General features: G+C 39.4%; 1 protein-coding gene across 1 annotated transcript in view; it reads left to right on the top strand.

The window, feature by feature from the left end:
• Positions 1-20,920, top strand: part of CCDC192 (coiled-coil domain containing 192) — a 171,422-nt gene that overhangs the window by 88,016 nt on the left and 62,486 nt on the right. The window lies entirely within an intron of this gene.

Here is a 20,920-nt window from a genome sequence, read left to right as displayed (position 1 = left end):
AAAGCTTGATTTTAAAAACAGGACAGAGGTATCTGGCTAGATCAGTCTCAAGTGCATGAGATCTTGATCTCAGGGTCATTAGTTTGAGCCCCACGATGGGTACGGAGCTTACTTAAATGAATAAATAAATACTTAAAAAGAAAAAGAGAAGCAAGACAGAGGCACTTTTAAATAGCTTGCGAGAATGTAAGTTAGTATATCCTTTGTGAAAGGAAAATTAACATTAAAACGTTTTAATGCAGATACCAACTGTGTTTACAAAATTATTCCTTGCATCAGCCCCGTTATGTGTCTAACTCCTCAGTTGCTCCAGTGTTTTCCTCATTAGAACTGAGATTCAGGGGCACCTGGGCGGCTCAACCTGTTGAACCACTGGTTCTTGTTATTGGCTCAGTTCATGATCTCACAGTTCTGGGAGGGAGCACCACGTCAGACTCTGTGTTCAGCATGGAGTTTGCTTGGGGATTCTCTCTCTCCTTCTCCCTTTGTCTGTCCCCCCTCACTCTCTCTCTCAATAAATAAATAAATGTTTAAAAAAAAAAGAAGTTGAGATTCAGACAGGAATATCTTCTTAAGGGAATTGGTAGGTGCTTCAGTAAATAAATCTCATTCATTATGGTTGTATGCCATGTATTAGTATTAGTTTCTTCTAGATAATGAGGTTTGTGTTTCAAAAAAAAAAAAAAAAAAGGGAAGAAGGCCCATGAAGGGATCTAGTGAATAAATTATCCACAGCCAGAAGATTTGTAGTGGCTGGGGTCAGGGAACATGAAACAGGATATGTCTTCAGGCAACCTGAATTAATACATAGGTGCTGACCGTATTTGTGAAGATTTGGAGGAAATGGATGGGAAACTAAAGGCATTCCTTCTTCCATGGTGTGTAGTCAGGGGTAGCAGCCAAGGGTGGCTTGGGGGATAATTCCCTCATCCCCCAAGCACCCCAAGATAAAACCATGAGCTATCTTATGAGAGTGTGCTTTCTATTCAAACAGGCCTAGGCCAGTGCTCTGGCCAAATACATCATCTGGATTACTGTCTCCAAAGCTCCTGGTCTAGAAATTCTGGAGCCACTACTGAGGTTCATCAGGACCTGAGTTTGACATGTCTACCATCACTACCAGAGAATTAAATCATAGGAAGTAACAAGAAGTGATGGAGGGACATCTGACCTTTTTGGTTGTGTTTTATTTTTAACTTGACTTGAGCAGAACATAAGGGTTTTCACTTAGGAGGAAAATATAGATCCACCGTAATTGGTTTTCCTTTCATAACACCACTGTAAAATAAAACAAATTTCCTTTATTCTTTTCTAGTTTAAGTAGCTTTTTTTTCCTTTTCTATATTTGATGGCTATGCTGTTGAGCGATATTATTTTCTCCTCTTTCCTGCTCCTGAGCACAGACTTGGTTCTTTCTTGTGATTACTGTTGAGGAAGCATATGTAGGTCCTCTAGAACTGGCCTGTAGTAAACCCGTGACATGGCCCCACATTCCCAGTTCTTGTATTTTGAAAGTCATCATATAACTTCACAACAGGTGGGCTGTAGAGGAGTTTAGTCGTTACCCAACTTGACAGTGAACTGAATCCTCTAGCTTCCACAGCGTGTTTCCATTTTCTGGACTTGCCTTTTTTTTTGTTCTTGTTATTGAGATTTTATTTATTTGCTTGAGAGAGAGTGAAAGGAAAAGAGATCACAGAGGAAGAGGGAGAAGCAGACTCGACTCTGAGAGGAGAGCCCAATGTGGGCTCTTACAATTCTCACAAGGTATTATGTGAATCTCACCGAGAAAACACTGAATATATGGCAACCCTCATTATTACTTTAGAGACACTTAGTTCATCCTGGAAGGAAAGGCAGTATCCATAGTTTAAATTGGAATAACCCTAGTTTTGTGAATGTCACATGGAACATAACATATACAATAGGAGTAATTGATCACCTACCCTGAAATAAAGGCTTCTGTACAAACATTAGAAATCCTTCTTTACACCTTATGTTGAATTGGGTTGAAATGAGTGAATATAGATTACCCTGTTGGGTCCTAGTTCTTTAGCCAGAATTTCCAGCTACAGTTTTATGTCCATGTACTCCCAGCCCAGCCATAGCCCACAGGGGTTGGATACTGACTGATCCTGGATACTCTGATCTAGGGCAGTCACAAAAGCCAGCCCCTGGTATACAAGTAATTTATCTCCAGCTGGGGTTAGAGACACATAAGACCCATGAAAGGTAGGGAGAGATAGAAGGTGGAGGGAGTGAAAACTAATCTTCAGCTTCTCAGCATACATTTTCCCAAAGCCAGTCCTGTTTTCAGGACTGAACTGACTAACAGCTCAGGGTTTCCTTTTATTTATTTATTTTTTTCAATTTTATTTCTTGGGGTGCCTGGGTGGTTCAGCCAGTTAAGTATCTGGCTTTGGTTCATGTCATGATCCGAGGATCAAGCCCAATGTTGGGCAGGGAGCCTTGTTTCTCCCTCTTCCTCTGCTGGTAGCTCTCCCTGCTTGTGCTCCCTCTCTTTCTGTCAAATAAATAAATAAAATATTTGACAGAGATAGAGAATGGGAGGGAGGGAGAGAGTAAGCGCACAAGCAGGGGGAGCAGCAGGCAGAGGGAGAAGCAGGATCCAGGCTTAGCAGGGAGCCAGATGCAGGGCTCCATCCCAGGACTCTGAGATAATGACCTGAGCCAGAGATAGATGTTTAACCGACTAAACCACCCAGGTATCTACAGCTCAGGGTTTCCTAAGCTAAAGAAATTCCTGTGAACAAGACTCTCTCTAATGAACTGTTGAACACTACATCAAAAACTAATGATATAATGTATGTTGGCTAATTGAATATAATTTAAAAGAAGAAGAAGAAGAAGATTCTCTCAACATAGACTCAGAAAATTCAAATAAGACGTTTCAAATCTTGAGTGAACACAAGATTTGAACTTACCATGCCTGGCCAGGTCAGATCAGGACAGCAACAACCAAAGGAAAAAAGGGAGTTCATCTGCCTTTCCTGATAACATCTGCCAAATGACTGTGAGCAATGATTTGTAGCTTTAAGGATGGTTGTAAAATAAATACTGATTATACAGTTTGGGATCAGGGCTGCCACCTAAACCTGCCACTTCTGTGCATGTGGTTTCTTGATCATGTTTAATCTCTTGGTCTTTGGTGAGCATGGAGCCATCAAGAACACACATACAGTTGGGTAGGTTATGCTGTGAAGAGGATGCACAGCTGAAGGGCAAGTGGGGACTCACTTCCAGTTTTATTCTGCTTATCTAAATGAACACCTTGGTTCAAGTAAGGATGCCCCTAGAGGAAAGGGTCCTTTAAAAAAATTCTTCCAAAGGTACTCCATCTAATGCACAAAGATGTGTCGACCTCTATGGGTGTCTTTTACTAACTCCCGTGAAGGTAGTCCTTGGGATGCAGCAGTGATCTTGGTGGACGTTTTGAGCTCTCAGAATTATGATCCCCTTACCCACAATGGGGAAATTCTCTGTTATATAGACCTTCGAAGAAACAGAGCACACCGGATGTAGCAGGCCGGATAACCTTCTAGGTCCCCTTGTAGCCAGGGTGAAGGAATGTGGTCAGTGACTTGTACATTCCCTGGACTATGAACTGGGGGTTGGAGATGCACAGGAAAGGGCAGAGAGAATTCCTCTGAGCAACAGCAAATTCTAGTTTCCAAAGCAGCAGAGGGAGGACTAACAGGAGGTGGGAGAAGCATCCATCCCCCAGTGCCACAGTAAAGTCTTTGCAAGCAGGGCTGCCTACGACTCTAGCCCAGTCCTGCCAGTGAGTTTGGTGGTTGCTCTGGTTGCTGTGAAGTCTTTTTTGTGTCCAGCTTGTTTTGCAGTCTGATTCTCCAAGTTTCTCAGCTTTTTCTGTATTTAAATTGGTCTCAATGATTTAAATAAAATTGTTGAGCAGAGATTAGGATAGAGAGAGTTTTGAGGCTGGTAGAGCACTGCATAGAGCTAAAAATTATCCTAGAAATGTTACCAGACAAGATCCTACCTTCCTACCAGGACATACATAGGTGCACATACTTCTGGGCCAACGCTCAGTTGGTGTGGGATCCAATCCTGTCCCACCATTTTAGGAATCTTAGAATAATCAACTATTCATTGTTTTCTAGTATATTTAAGCCACTCATCTCAACTAGATCCTTCCTGTCAATGTTTGAATATGACCGCATAGCTCCAGGTGAAATAAAATGGTTTGTCTTGAGCCCACATGACTGAGGTATTGCTCTATTTCCCAGTTTACCAAGTGGAGTGTCAGAGTACTGTGTGTTCCAAGAATGGGTTCTAGGTGTGCCAGGAGATATGAAAGGAAAATAAATATGTGGTAAATTAGAATCTCTAGGAGTAGGACCCAAAATGCCTATTTTAAACATTGGCTGCCAGAACTCAGTGTAATAAGTCTGGGTAATTATGTCTTCCTTCATTTCTGGAAATTTCTCCATATTTTATTACCTCAAATATCTCCACATTTTACCTTAAATACCTCACATATTTCCTCAAAAATTACCTCAAATATAAAATTTACCTCATCCCCTTTTCCTTCCTTCTGGAAAGCATCTTAAATTAGAGATTCTTCTCCCTACTCTGTATCTCTTAAATATTTTCTTATTTTCTATTTCTTCACTTCTGTAGGTTCTCATGATTTCACTTAGATTGTCTACAAATGTCCAGGTCTTTTATCTGCTTTCTCTACTCTATAATTTAATAGATATATTTTTCAAAGATTTTTTTAAAAGATTTTATTTATTTATGTGAGAGAGACACACACAGAGAGAGCGGACTGGGGAGAGTGAGCATGAGTGGTGGGAAAGGGCAGAAGGAGAGAGGAAGCAGACTCCCTGCTGAACGGGGAGCCCAACGTGGGTCTCAGTTCCAGGAATTCAGGATCATGACCTAATCTGAAGGCAGATGCTTAAATGAATGAGTCACCCAGGTGCCCCTCAATGTTTTTTATTTTCAAATTTTCACTTGGTTCTTTTTTATACTCCTTCTTCCCCCCCCCCATAATCCCTTATTCTTGTCATATGATTTTCAAAATTATTTTTGGACACTAAAACCCTTTCAGATTTTTCCATTATTAAGAGTTCCTGGGTGGGGGTGCCCAGGTGGCTCAGTTGGTTAAGCGTCCAACTCTTGATTTCAGCTCAGGTCGTGATCTCAGGGTGGTGAGATCAAGCCCTGTGTTGGGCTCCCCACTCAGTGGGACCCTGCTAGGGATTCTCCCTCTCCCTGTCCCTCTACTTGCTCTCTCTGCTCTCATTCTCTCTCTAAAATAAATAAATAAATATTAAACAAGAAAAGAGTTTCCAGGGCATCTGGGTGGCTCAGTGGGTTAAAGCCTCTGCCTTTGGCCCAGGTCATGATCCCAGGGTCCTGGGATGGAGCCCCACATCAGGCTCTCTGCTCAGTAGGGAGCCTGCTTCCTCCTCTCTCTGCCTGTGTCTCTGCCTACTTGTGATCTCTATCTATCAAATAAATAAATAAATAAATAAATCTTAAAAAAAAAGAAAGGAAAAGAGTTTCCAGGTATGGTTCTTCCCTTTTTTTCTGTATGCTGAGACTCCCTTTCTTTCTCACTGCAGTAAGTCATCTTTTGTACTTTGGAATTTTAGTCTGTGAGTTTATATTCAGTGGGGATTATTTCCAAGAGAATGCCTAACACTCAGTTTCAAGTTTGCCTCTCTTCATGTTTTATTAATTCTGGAACCAATTCTTTATATTTTCTTTTTGGCTCATGGTTTCTTTATGGTAAGATAAATATGAATCAGAACCATACACAATAAAGAACATGGATTCGAGATTCAAATTTCTCCAAGACATCTTTCCTGAATTCTTGAGACACCCTTGAGTTGTCAAGGAATATATTTCAGCCATTTTCCCAAGTCAAATGACTCTTCCTAGCTCAAGTTTACATGCTAGAGGAAGGCAGCCCTATCCTAGCCCCTTTCAGGCACAAGAACTGCAAGGATTGACTCCCAATTCTAAATGACCATTATAATTCCTACCCTTAAGCTTTAGGTCTGCTCACAATACCCCTGAAAGCTAATTCAACTCCACTCTTATTCAAGATTACTAGTTTTGAGTTTCAATTGCATTTTGAAAATCCAGATAGTTCACATTTCTCCTTTGGGACTTTTTAACGTATATTTTTATAGGGGTAATGTATTTTTCTGTATTACCATACGGTTTGTGTGGGAAGGGTGTCTCCCCAAATCAATCCAATCTGTCATCTCAGTCAACAGTCTGGACTGACACTTTTAACAAACTCACGATGTAAATCTTATAGACACTATGGTTTAGAAATCACACATGAAGTTTGAAAATTACTGCATTATGGAATTCAATACTTTCCTTTTTACCACTCTTCCACATTCACCACCCCACAAACACATAGCCTGTGACTCAAATTCAATTTACTTCCTAAATATTCTTGCCTTTCCAAACCCCAATTCACTTGAACCACTGAAATTATTTCATAACTGAAATCTCTGCATTTAGATTTTCTTTCTTAAAATTGTACCCACCTCATACCCATCAGGGTGATCTATCTACAGCATCTACTTGTCCAAGCCTAAAATTCTTCTACTTTCTACAAGATAAAGCCCAAACTTCCTAGAATATAAAAGATCACCCATTATCTAGTCTATATCTCTCCTGCTTTTTATCTCTACTATCTTGTACTTGACCTCATGAGATTACCTATATAGACAATGTTTATGAACTCTAGTCTTGCGTCTACTGGAATGACCTTGTCCATGCACCTCTTTCTTTCTCACCTATCCTATGCTTGTTTTAAGACTCAGATCACACACTATCTCCTCCAGGAAACTGTCTTTGACCCTCCAGGCAGGGGTAGGGATCCTTCATCTGTGCACCCAAAGAACCCTATATGTGTTCTGCCACAAAACATTATAGTGAAAGTTAATATATATGTCTCTCACACAAGACAAGAGCTTCCAAAGAGAAGGGATTATGTTTTATCTTTGTATTCCCAAAATCTGCCTCAGAGGATGGCACATAACACATTTGTTGAACTAAACTACATTACTGAGAATTCCAGAAAAATAGCTCTTTCTAATGAACTGGATTCTCTCTTAAAATTTTATCTGCTTTGATAATATTTTGAAATATTCAACCTGGTAAAATAGCTCTTTCTAATGAACTGGATTCTCTCTTAAAATTTTATCTGCTTTGATAATATTTTGAAATATTCAACCTAGTCAGAAAAACACATCCTTGAAAGTCTTCATCTAAAAAAAAAATAAATTAAAAAAAAAGGGGAAAAAATGCTAGTAGCTATTTGGAGGTAGATATTAGATAGTGATGTTTAATGAGATGGAATAAATGGCAAATGCAAAATAAAATTCTCAAATAATTTTTAAAAAAAGGCTTTTTTAGTTGATTATGTACTTGGAAAATTGGGATCAATCCAGTAGAAATGTTCAACTGTTGTGGACATGCTGTCTTGGCTCTGTCAGGTTGACAGAAATACCACTTCTAGTATAATTCCTTATCAAATTTATAGTTTTTTCCCCTCATTTGCTCTCTCATAGAAAATAGTAGTAACAGTCCCAATGAAAAATAAAGAGAAAATAATAAAGTAACAAAAAAGTAATAAAGAAACAATTAGATATAGTATATTCTCTCCTTAAACTATGCACAGTATGAATCCAGGTTGGGATAGGAAAAAAAATTAAACAGACACAATACAAATGAGCAAAGAATGGCTAGTAACTATATTCCATGTTAAACCTTTTCAGACTACTTTAGATTCCTCCTTTTCATATATTGGAATATCCTGGAGTATTTTGAGGTCCTATAAGATCTTTCCCCATAGTGGACAAAATTAGGCTAGCCTTCAAATATCTTTGAGATATTTAATGCCACAAAAATGATTTATTTTTCTTTTCTGCCCTGTGTGTGTGTGTGTGTGTGTGTTAAGTGCATACAGGGGTTTTCATGGGATTTAAAGCATTCAGGAACCATTAATTACTTTTTAAAAATATCTTTGATTATTTTTATACAAGAAAAATAAAATTTAATATAAAATAAAATATAATTTTAAAGCTAAAAAAAAGATTTTCTTGAAATATCCTTTCATTGTCTCTGTTCCCCACCTCATTTTGAACATTTGAGGCTTACTGCATTTAATCAGGATGAGTTAATTCATCCATATGTAAACCCTGAGGTGGTTTAAAAAATTCCATTTGTCATTAGAGAAAGTGAACATCAGGCACTTGCCTCAGATTACTGTGCTGTTGACAGAATTAGGAACAGGACTTAGAATTTTCCTGCTAAACGTCTTTGAAGCTTATGAAAGTCACTGAAATAACTTTGAACAATGCAATGAGTGTGAAAGTAGGGATGGGAATTTCCTTAACTTTGGTAGCCTGAAAGAATTCCAAGGGAACTGTGAGTGAGAAATAAGAATCTAAGAGATGGAGGGTTTTTTCTTCCTCCAAGCCAAAAAGGGAAGTAGTACTGGAACTTTGAGTGGCTTGGTTGCAGTTGGGTACTGTAATAACTATCTCTTCGCATTTACTCTAAGGAAGGAAGGTGATAGACCCCACAGGTTCCCTTACTGCACTGCCATTACATAGTATCATTTCCAGAACCTGAGATTCCTTGCTCCAATTAATTCCTTCTTTCTATAGCTGAAATTGGCCATCTATCAAAAAATGACAGACATGTTACATGGACAAAACCTGCACAGAAACCTCCCCCATCTGCAACCTTCCAGAGTTGCTGCTGTCCATACTTCCCAACTCACACTCATGCCTGCCTCAGTGCCCTCATGCATACAAGAACACACATGTCCTTAGAACACTCATATTTCCTTTGTGGCCAGCACCTGGCTCTTGTCTATAGATACTCCTCAAGTTAACCTTCACAGATGTACACATCAGAACCACCCAAAAAGTTTGAAAACTAGATTATCCATCCCGCATCCAAACCCTCAAATTCTGATTGAGGAGGCCTGGAGAGAAGCTTGAGCTGATGTTTTGTTTCAAAAGCTCCCCAGATGGATCTGATGTGCAGATGTCAAAGTACAGAACAGTAGGGGAAGCCTTAACAGCCCCCTTCTGCAAGGTCAATGAAAGAGAAAGACAGCTCATCACTGAGTTAGCTTGCTTGATAATAATCTTCTCCTATGTGTTTCTTTTCCAATAACCACAGGATATCTATCAATTTTCACCCACTTCTTAGGTTATTGCATTCTTGAGTTGTATCTGCTTAATGACTCCAGGCCTGTTTGCTTGCAGTGGACTTTTGCATTTCCTCATAAAAGAATTATTAAGTCATACTGATAGGAGTATACTCCTTTTCTCCATAAAAAAGGAAGGCCCTATATCAGACATAAAACACGTGGTTTTGGGATCGGAAAGGATTAGATTTCTAATGATAGAAAATTGTCTTACCAAAATCATTCACGATCTGGGAGGCTCCTAAATGTCTTCCCACTTTAGGACCAATGTACTTGGTTAACAATGAAAACAAAAAGGAAAACATTTTTTAGGAAAGGAAAATGCAATTTGTAATCAAAAGATGAAAATTTTTAGTTCATGTAAGAAAGGCAAGTTTTGTAAGTAGTGTATTGCTATGATCACAATTTCAAGAAGCATCTTCCACCAAGAGCCAAAACGTGAAAGCAACCCATGTGTCCACCGATAGATGAATGGATAAGCAAAACTCGATATATGCATACAATGGAATTTATTCAAGCTGAAAAAGGAATGAAATCCTATCACACCCTACAATATGGATTAACTTTGAGGACACTAGACTGAGTGAAATAAGCCAGTTACCAAAAGACAAATACTATGTGATTCCACTTATATGAGGTATGAGAGAAGTCAGGTTCATAGAAATGGAAAGTAGAATGCCAGGGTCTGAAAGGAGGGAAAATGGTGAGATGTTATTTAATAGGTGTGGGGTCTCAGTTTTTCAATATAAAAAAGTTCTGGAGGTTGATTGCACAATGATGTGCATACAGTTAACACTACTGAATAGTAAACTTACAAATAGTTATAATGGTAAATTTCATTCCATGTGTTTTTTGCCATAATTAAAAAGGAAAAAGAAAAAGAAACGTCTTCCGTTGAAAACCAAGACTCAGTAATTGACATTGCCAGTTTAGATAAGGCACTATAGAATTGAAATTAAGCCAAGCAGAAGTCAGTTTTGACTTTGACACAGGATATATGAGCAAAATTAGGGACCATATTACTTATCTATTAATTCGTCCAGACAGTCAAAAACTTTATGTTTCTTGTGTATCTCCTGGGTTAGGTTTATAGAAGCTTGACTGGCTTCTGGGTCAGCCTCATTCTTATCTGGGGAGGATTAGATTCAGTCCAGGGCATAGCAAATGTATATTCCTGGGGTCCTTACATTTCCAGACCTGAGTGGTTTCCTGTTAGGGCAGTGTTGATCCCATTACTACTAACAATCACCTGGAAGTTCTAGGCTAAAACAGAGCTGATCAAATATGGCTCCTGAAGGCTTTTCTGGGTCAGGACCACAATAAACGCCTCACCATTTGTCTAACTTGGGACATCTTCAACCTGTTCCTATTGAACAATTCATCTGATTATCCCTAAATCTTGCAATGTCAGACTCTGGGAAGTTATGACATTGCTAGTCACTAGCAAGAGATGAGGCAAGTGGCTTTAAGCCCAGTCCACATGTTCCCCTCCCTACCCATTATCCTTGCATATCTGAGGTGAGGGTGTGTGTTGATGGGAACAGGCTTAGAGGTCTACCAGATAGTACTCTGAAATCTAATTAGACTTCTGTTTGAGAGTTCAGATTCATGTGCTATCTTTTCACTGCTAGCTTGCTTAATGGAATTAGAGAAAATACCTTGCTAAAGAGTGAAATAAGAGAGACAGACTCTTGAGTGGAACAAAACCAAGGAACGATCTGTATTCAATGATTTGTTTTATAGCAAGAACATTTGTCTAGACTTGTTAAAATATGCAATCTGAAACTAGCTAATATCTACATAGCCAAAGTTCACATCATCACCACGCCTTTCCTTTCCTCTCTCTCTGCAGACTATTCACAAGTATCAAATATTTTCTTTATTGGGTTATGCTTTTACAGCCCCATCTTGCATGCATATATCTCCATTCACACATAACATCAGATTCTGAAAATAATCTTTTGTTCTAAGGAATATTGAAACTAACTATATATAAATCCAAATATCCTCATCTCTCTACGTATGAAATGTGGCTTCGTGACATGAACAAGACAGCTTCTCTAAATAGTGGAGGAGGACAAGACAAAAATGTTCAAGTCACAGCTGGAACAATGTTTATGAGGAAGAAACTGGATTTCAGTTGCAAATACTGCTTAATGTGGAGACCATTTCCCCCAAATGCAAAGCCCCTACCACAGAGCAGGACTGACACCATTTGGTATGGAAGTTTCCAGATGTGGAAACTTTTTTTTCTTCCCTCATCTTTAAAGTTGTTTCTTCCCTCATCTTTAAAGTTTTTTGGTAGAGATTGCCCCAGTGGTGAAGAACAGGAATTGCAGGGAAACCCCAAGGAAGAGACTAAGAAAACATTGTCCAAGTATAAGGTTTTAGCTCAGAAAAGAGTAATTTTGTTGCAGTTTTGGAAATGTGGTTTTCTTATCATCAACAGACACAGACCACAATGTCACAATCGCTAGATAAAATGTCATCTACTACATATGCATCCTCAGTATAAGTCAAGAAAAAATCTTTCTTTTTTCTCAAAGAAGACCACCAAGGTGATCTTGCCTTGCTGATCGTAGGCAAATGAACTTCAGGGTAGTTCAGTTTTAATCACTGGGTTATAAGTATCCTCAAGACTATAGGGTTGTAATTTATTTCATTAGCAGTTGTTCTTTGCTTCATATCTCAAACATCTTGAGGAACCTGGTTTTTCTAACTGAAGGCCAGGACACAGGTTTAATGATCCTTGCTATACTGTCTGAGTCTTTTTTACAATATACTTCCTCTTAATTATAGTGACTGACTGAGAAGACAGAGACAGACTATACATCACTGGTTCCTGTTCTATGGCTCAGTAGTACTAGGTGGTTGTGACTTCTCACTGTCTGCTTCATCAACTTATTCCATTCCCTTGAATTTATATTACTCTATTAGTCTAATAGTGAAGTAAATCCTTTTTTTTCCCCCTTTAAAGTATTAGAGTTAAAAGGCATATCACATCTTGAGCTAGAAACCAAGTACAATGCTTCAATTTCTGGTGATTTCTCCACATGGATTTAAATGTCCCTAGTCAATTTAACTGTCGAACATTGCTTGCAATGAACCTGATTAACACTTAAATTTTCTTTTTTTTGTTTTTTAAAGATTTTATTTATTTATTTGAGAGAGAGACAGTGAGAGAGAGCATGAGCGAGGAGAAGGTCAGAGAGTGAAGCAGACTCCCCATGGAGCTGGGAGCCCGATGGGGGACTCGATCCCAGGACTCCGGGATCATGACCTGAGCTGAAGGCAGTCGTCCAACCAACTGAGCCACCCAGGCGTCCCAACACTAAAATTTTCTTATTGGGAAATTTGACTTGAGATTTTTAGCCCTTATGAAACTTTTGTTTCCAGATTAAAGCAATTGAAAAATTACAGAATAGACAAATAACTCATTTAATTCCAGCTATACAATATTTGATGGATATTACCATAAAGATTTATTCTCAATAATTCATTATTAGGAACAGCTATTTCAGAAGTTCTAAGGAGTAAAGATTTTAAGATAGTGATGGTGTTAACATTAACTAACATCGGCAATGTACAAAACACTCAGCCATGTACTCACTCTCAGAGTTTTAACACATTAAATACTTTTTTTCCCCACATGAAATTAGGTCCATTTCACTTTAAACCTAGAAGATTCTGTACTATGGTGTCCCTGGGTGGCTCAAGCAGTTAAGCATTTGACTCTTGATTTCGACTCAGGTCATGATCTCAGGGTTGTGAGATACAGTCCCACGTGGGGCTCCACTTTCAGTGCAAAGTCTGCTTATTTCCCTTTCCCTCTGCCCCTCCCTGCCCCCCCCAATAAATAAATCTTTTAAAAGAAGTTTCTGCGGTAAAATAGTTTCAAGTCTGCATTAAGAAAGCAGAAGACTTTTTTTTTTTTTTGAGAGAGAGAACACAGGCTGGGCAGGGGGAGGGAGGGACAGAGGGAGAAGCAGAATCCCCACAGAGCAGGGAGCTGGACTGGAGTTTGGGGGTGCTCACAGTGTGGGGCTCCACCCCAGGACCCTGAGATGATGACTTGAGCTGAAAGCAGATGCTTAATTGACTGAACCACCCAGGTGCCCCAGAAAGCTGCAGTTTTTTAAACATTGTATTTCCTGGGAAAACATACATACTGAGGAAAACTTCCCAGGTGGGCTGTTTGCTTTCTCTAATTTCTCTTATACACTATACAAAGCTTTTTCAAGCTATATGAGAATCATTTTTCCTCTTAGGATTATTTTCCTTCCCTCCATTTAGAGCTGCTTATCATTTTTGAAGTTGTTGGAGGCCAGCTCTTATACTTACAAGGCCAGTTGTCTGGAGGCCTTGTAATTTCTCTGCTTTGAGGGAAGAATGGGATTTCTGAAGGAGAGAAATACTTACTGAGAAGGTTAACTTATGAGGTTCTCTTTATCACACCAGAAAACCCTTCAAGGTGATTTAAGCACCTTGGTGCTCCAGCATCTCAATTTTCCAGCCTTCAAACACATGCCTTTGCTTTATGATTCAAGGTAAGTCATGGATGGCCGATAGCTGCTGACTTCCTCCCAGAAGGCAGCCTTAGTCAAGTTCAAAAGGAACTCTGGGCACAGACAGAACAAAACAAAACAAAACAAAACAAAACAAGTATCTGCCCAATTATAAAGTCATTGCAGAGAAAAATTGTGCATCATTTTTATAATCATGTTAGGAGAGCTTAGCAGTACTTTCACAAGGCAGACACGGGAATTCTTTTTCCCCACCTTTATGTTCTGTCCTCTGGTTTCTGTTCTCTTCCACCCACATCACTTTTTATAGCAATTTGCCAATGACACCAACACCTGTACAGGTGGGGCTGAGAAGCTGAAATTGCTTCATGTACAGCTTTGGCCCTTTGGGTTCTCTCTGTCCTCAGGGAATATTGGACTGGAAACCACCTTCCCAGTAGCCTCTGTTAGGTGTGACAGTGCACTCCTCTCTCTGTTCTCAGGGTGTGATTTGAGACTGTGAGACCAAAAACTGGATTTGGCTTCAGCACGCACTGGCTACACTTTATTTTTTGAGAGAGACCTACTGAACACTTGGTTTTGTTCTGTGCTATGCTCAGCCAGTATGAAAACTTATTTATTGCATTGTTGCCACTGTAGGTTCTTTCTTTCTCAAAGACCTTGGTTGTCAGCCTGATTAATGCTTACTGGGTAAGAATGATGAGGCAGGGTTATACTCATACAAAAAAGAGCTGGTAGACAATACCCCTTAATCTTAGGAATGAGTTGGTTTGAGTACAGATGTTCCAGGCCTCTTGAGGGCGAGTTGACTGGTCAAAATTGGTCCAGTTAATTTCTTTGAAGTGAGTGGGATCTCAATTCCCTAACAACTCTTCTCTTTATCAAATGTAGAGACTGACCTGAATCCAGTCCGTCCTGGCTTCTGTGTGAAGAGTGATTAAAGGGAAGGGAGCCTCCCTAAATAACTATTTTTGACACTAGGAACTTGTACACCAGTGATTTTAGTTACTGGCCAGTTTCCAATCATAGACCCATTTCATGGCCCTTCAGCTTGTATGGCCAAGGAGCAACATGATACAGTTGGTGGTGGTGGTGAGGCGACCCACCAACATTGAAATGAGGAGTCAGAAAATCTGAACTTGAGTCTTGTTTCTTGCAGTTTTATTAGCTGTGACTTTGGGCAAATCATATAATTTTTCTCTGCTTATACTTTAGCATCCCTACAGTTCTAGGGCTGGACAATTTGATTTCAAAGATTATACTTAATTCTGTTCCCTTGAAGATTAAGTGTTTCTGTTTTCCTAAATCATGCTTGAGGGGGGTCAGCCTATGTCTCAGAGCTTCATGATCAGAAATTGGACACTTCTTGCTTTAAGAAATGGATTTATAAATGGGAAATGTCATCTTATTTAACTGCTCACAATGTAAGAACCTGAGTAGGACATTGAGGCATGCACGGCAAAGGGATGGAAGGGATAGTCTAGAGCTGGATCACTCAGATTTAAATTGTGAGTCAAAATTTGACTTTGGGAAAGTTACTTAAAGCTCTCTGTGCTTCAGTGTTTGCACCTAAAAATGGAATTAATAATAGCTCTACTTCGTTGGGTTGCTACAAAAATGAAATTAGCTAGTATGTATAAACTTCTCAGAACTATTATGCCTGGCATATTATAGGTGGTAAGTATCAGCTTCTCTCTGGAACATTTCCAATAGTAGCCTGTATACTACATCGAAGGAAGGGTAGCTTATGGTCTTTTAGGGTAACAAATTCCAACTTTTGGACAGTTGTGTTGTTAGAAACATCTATCTTATCACTGGAATTAACTCCAAGTATAAGTTATCTCTTTAACTTGTATTAATTTGTAACTGGTCTTACATAAACATTTACACAGACATTTCTGGAAACTAGGACATCAACTGGCAAATTCCGCCTCTGTCTCTAATAATTACTTATCCCATACAGGGAAAAAACTGAGACTCGGCTCCAGCTATAGGTAAACTCTTCCCTTGTAGTGAGTCAAGATGTTTGTCTAATTACTGGGGTTTTCTTTTCTTTTAATTAGAAATTCCAAACCCTCTGGGTGTAGGGAACAGAATTAAAATTTCTTTCTATAGCATGTGATAACAAAAATAAGCTACTCAAATCAGAGGGATACCTGCAAAGAACTGAACAGTATCAGCTATGATTTCCAAAGTCTTACTATTGGTCATGAAATGTCAATAGTGGTCATGTGGGGCCCAATTCTTGGTCAAGTTTGAGATGCTGCCTAAAGGTTTATGTATTAAAAATTCCCCCAATGACCTTATTAAATGAAAGAAGACTAAGTTACATTTTGCTTTTGTGCTTGGTCTTTCATTCAAGGCATTATACTAAGAGTTTCATCTAATCTATTCTTTGTCACTGTAGAGGACTGAACAGAATGGCTACAATCTCCAGGATCAATTCCAGACCTTCTGATGAGAGACACTAAGAGGGCTCAAAGCAACACTGGGCACAGATAGCCCTTAGCTGGGTTCATCAGCTCTTTCCTTTATTTCTTAGGCTCTCTGGCAAAAGGTCATGGCAATCCATGCTTCCAGTGTCTCTCCATCATGCTTCAGTGTCACTCTTTAATAACTAAATCTTGTTTATTGCCTACTTCTACTAATTAGAGCCATTCTTGCTCTAACTAGAAAAAGCTAGCTTTAAGTAACTTAACAAAGTAATGGTGAAGTCGTGGGGATTAGTGAACTTGAGAGTTGAGGGCCCTCAACTCTCTCACCTACAAAATAGAGACAGGATCATACATAACAATTAGGGATCATCAATGAGCAGTGGCTGCTGGGATGGTGGATCAAGGATGACGAAGGCAAGCAGGCAACCCACGGTGGAGGAATTCCCAAATCAAAGGCCTGCCTTTGGAGTAGAAAGGAAACTACGAGGCATGTATTTGCCATTCCTGGGCTTCTAAAATATTTACCTGAGGTTAGCATTAATACAAAACAAAGTAAGAGTTGTGAAATTGATTTTTTAAGCCACGTTGTAGCCAAAAGCTACCATCACTTTTTAATAGTTTTATTATTAACAATGGACTATTAGAAAAGATATGAAAGGAGAAATCTGCTTATAGGTCCTGTATTCAAATCAAATTCTCGGATATGTCCTTGGAAGGGAGCATTTTATCAGGGGCCCTCTGGAGACAAAACCAATCTTTGTTTCATATGCTAAGTAAAGAAGGTAGGCTGAATTGGGTGGATTTCAGACAAGGTGGGAAGAAGCTATGCTCCAGCAAGCCTGCCACAGATGCCACAGGCATCAAGAGGTAGGGCTTTAGAAAGCTCCTCACATCATTCCATGGAGGCAGCCACCTACTTTGCCAGGCACCGAGCCAGCTCTGGCAGGAGATTGGATCCAGGGTATTTGCATATCTGTCTTCAGGACATTAAGTGTTGTCTACGAAGTGAGGAGGAGAGCAATGCAATTATAGAGAAAGCTTAATTTAGGAGAAGGACAAGAAGGAGGAAGTGGTGGAAGACGGGGAAGGAGAAAGAAAGAAAACAAGGCAAATCTTGAAAAAAAGAGAAATCTTGTTTTCAATGAAATACAAATTTATTTCCTAAAGTGTGACAAAGACATCTCTAGAAAAGATACTCTTGAGTTTTTAGTGGAGGGTTGAGACCTCCTCTGATGTCTTTCAAGAAATAATGACCAAAAAAAAAAAAAAAAAAAAAAAGACCTACCTGCCACTTAGCAAACATAGCACTGGGTATTGTCATTTATGTGTTAGGTCACTGACTCCCCACCAGCTATATGATATCCCCTATATGATAAAGGGGATGGAGAGCCTGTAGATGACATATGTCCAGCCCAAATTTTCAGGGCCAATAGTTGACAAAGCCCAGCCTTAGAACCTGAGGCCACGGTTCAAAGTGTGTGGAAAGACCAAGAAATTTTAAACAATGCTGGCAACTTTGTGTTGAAACTTCTCTATAAATAGTTCCCTGATGATTTCTAATTCCCGATGACTTGGTATAATGCGAGCTATTCAGCAATGTGATACGGATAGATATTTCCTTTTCAAAACATTGCACAAATACATGATTTCCTCTCTCTGTCCACCCTGTAGGAGAAGTAGGAAAAGAGCAAGGTAATAGGAATTTACCTCCAAGCTATAAAGCCTTCCTCTCCTTTCAGTAATCATGGAGGGGAGTTCCTAGTTACTAAGGAGACAATAACAGACTCCATTGGGTTCAAGTACAACACTTGGGTTGCCTGGCTAGAGAACGCCAAAAAAGCAAAGGAAAATATTAGCATTACTGAAATCATTTGATGTCTATGACTAATAAAAAACATGTTGGCAAACTGAATTTTTAGAAATGCCCAAAGGGCTTGGTTAGAGCTATGAATTAATGGCATACAGCAGTTCTGTCTGGAGAAAAGGGGTGGGGGGAAGGAAAAAGATGTTAAACTCCCTTAAAATTTATCTGAATAAATGAGAGGTCCCAAGAGAAATCAATTTATGTTCTTTATTCAATTTTTAACTTAAATCTAAATGTTCCTTCGCCTTTCCTTTGGAGCTTAATAATAAAGTTTGCACATTCTGAGTCACAGTCATCCTTAAATTCTAAGGGCCCCACAAGCCTCTTTGGCCCTCTGATGGAACATCCCACAAATTCTGGAATTATTTTTAAGGGATCTCTGAAAACTGTATCCACCTTAGAGACTTTGAGGACTGAGGTGTCCATTCAAGCATGTGCTTTGCCTCTCAGAGGCTGGAGGAAGCCAGTGGTGGAAAGAACTGGGGGTAAGCCAGACCTTTAATTACCCCTCGACCCAGGTCCCAGAGGTTACTATGGGCCTGCCTGAGGATGTTCATCCAGTCTCTGCTTGATCATTCCCAGAACAGGAGGCCTTTGCCAGGACCCATCCTATCTTGTTATGAATACAGCTCTGATTGTTAGAGGTGCTTTCTCATGCTATGCCAAAATCTGCCTCCTCTTGAGTTTTTTACCCATTGTTCCCCATGGTATATCTAGAATAATACTATTTAACTCAACTTCCTTTCCTCTTGAATAATACCTTAGATTACTGAAGTCAGGTGTTGTAACTCCCCTGTATACCGTCCTCTCCAAACTAAATATCCTATTTCTTTCTCAGATCATATGGCAAATATACAAGTATTATAAAAATAATAAAGGCAAAACATATGATCACCATAAGACAAAAAGGTGGTCTCGAAATTGGATTTTTTTAAAAGATTTATTTATTTATTTAAGAGAGAAAGAGAGAGAGCGTGTGCATGAGCAGGGGGAGGGGCAGAAGGAGCCAGGGAGAAAGAATCCCAATCAGACTCCCTGCTGAGCCTGGAGCCAGACAAGGGGCTCAATGTGGGGATTCCCACAACCCTGGTTCATGACCAGAGCTAAAACTAGAGAAGCTTACCCGACTGAACTAACCCAGGCGCCCCTGAAAACTGGATTTTTTTTTAAAGGACTTAAGTTTTTTTTTAACCAAAAAGCTGAAATGTTTAAATGATATTGAGAAGCATCATGTCTTTCCACTAAGACATAGCTATCAAATCACTCCATCCATGAAGTCATCTGGCCAAAGCAGAAATGAAACCTGAAAGACGACTTCTTGGCTCCAGCTCCCTGACAGTGGCTACCTCACCAAGTCTCCAAGTTGCTTTTAGTTTTTGCTTTATTTGCTATCAATGTCTACTTGGAGAAAAGTTTCCAGAAAGGTACGGATCCACGTATGAGTCATTATGACACATTCTGAAAAGAATGTGAATACTATCTACTAAGAGTTAAGAGAAAAGCAATGTAAGGAAATGCAAACTTTCCTTCTTACTCCTCTCAGTATTTCATTATAAAACATTTCAAACACAGAAAAGTGGAAAGAATTTTATAGTAAACACCCATATGCTTAATAACTAGACACAAGTACCATTTTGCTAAATTCCATTCATCACCTGCTTATCAGTATGTCTTTCCATCCATCACTCCATCTTACTTTTTTACACATGCCCATGTAAGGTGCGTTCATCCACACACTTAACCCTCATGCTTCAGTTTGCACACTCACTGTTATTCGTTCTTTTCTGATACTTTTAATTAGCACTCTCTTCTGAAGAGAGAAGAGACTCTCTTCTCTCCCTCATTTCTATATCATTCCTCTGCCACTCTCTCCCTCATTTCTATACCATTCCTTCCATTTTCTAGCCCCAGGGTTCTAAATGGTAAAAAACAAAGTGTGAAAAATCTGATCACAGGACAGTCTTTGAAGTAGTATCAGGAAAGGATGCTGAAGACCACAAGGGACCTCATAGGCATTATCATCTCAGGCCTGGGATGGGCAAGGTCCTCATGAATGAACTGGCACAAACCAACTTACAAGAGGGGGAGGTATCAACGAATATGCCAACCTAGTAATTTCCTGTGGGAAACACAGCTAGCTATCAAATACTCAGGCCGAGATATTTCTTGATCAGCTTAGTCTCCTTCTCTGAATTAATCTACAAAACAGGTCAAATTTGAAGGATTTTGGTGAACAGAGGGACTCAGAGGAAAGGAAATAGTAAGAAAGCCTTAGTGGCATGGAGCCTTATCAGCGCTGATATTTCAACAGTTGCCTGACACCAAAGGGGTGCTTCGTAATTAGTACAAAGATGAAATGAGTATGCATAATAATCACACTCTAAGAGAACTGCTGAACAGACCAGGAACTCATGTTGTGGATGAGGGCACCTCTCTCCTGGACCGTGTTGGTGAACCATGCCAGATTCTACCCCTCCAACTCCCGCTAAAAAATTCCCATGACTACCATTCCCATTTTAATAATACATTCTCTTTTAACCATTTGTCTGCCATTAATTCAGCTTTTGTGAAATCCTAATACTGCTTTGGTCTGAAAGACAAGCGCTCTTTGAAATGGGTGGTCTACAACTATAGAATCCCATCTTTGATGAACTGATTCTACTGGCTTTACTCTCAAAAAAAAAAAAAAAAAAGGAAGTGATTCCCTGCTACCTGAAATTTTCCCTGATGTGGAAAAACCATTTGTTTCCCTATCTCAAGATTTATGTCTGATAAGAAATGTTAGTCATTTATATTCTGGGCTTCCTAATTACCAGTCCACAAAGACTTGGCAAAGTGAGCTCTTCAGTGGAAAGGCAGC

Source organism: Neovison vison, chromosome 1, assembly GCF_020171115.1.
Source record: "Neovison vison isolate M4711 chromosome 1, ASM_NN_V1, whole genome shotgun sequence".
NCBI lineage: Eukaryota > Metazoa > Chordata > Mammalia > Carnivora > Mustelidae > Neogale > Neogale vison.
Note: the sequence above shows the minus strand (reverse complement) of the source record. Positions and strands in the feature narration are given on the sequence as shown.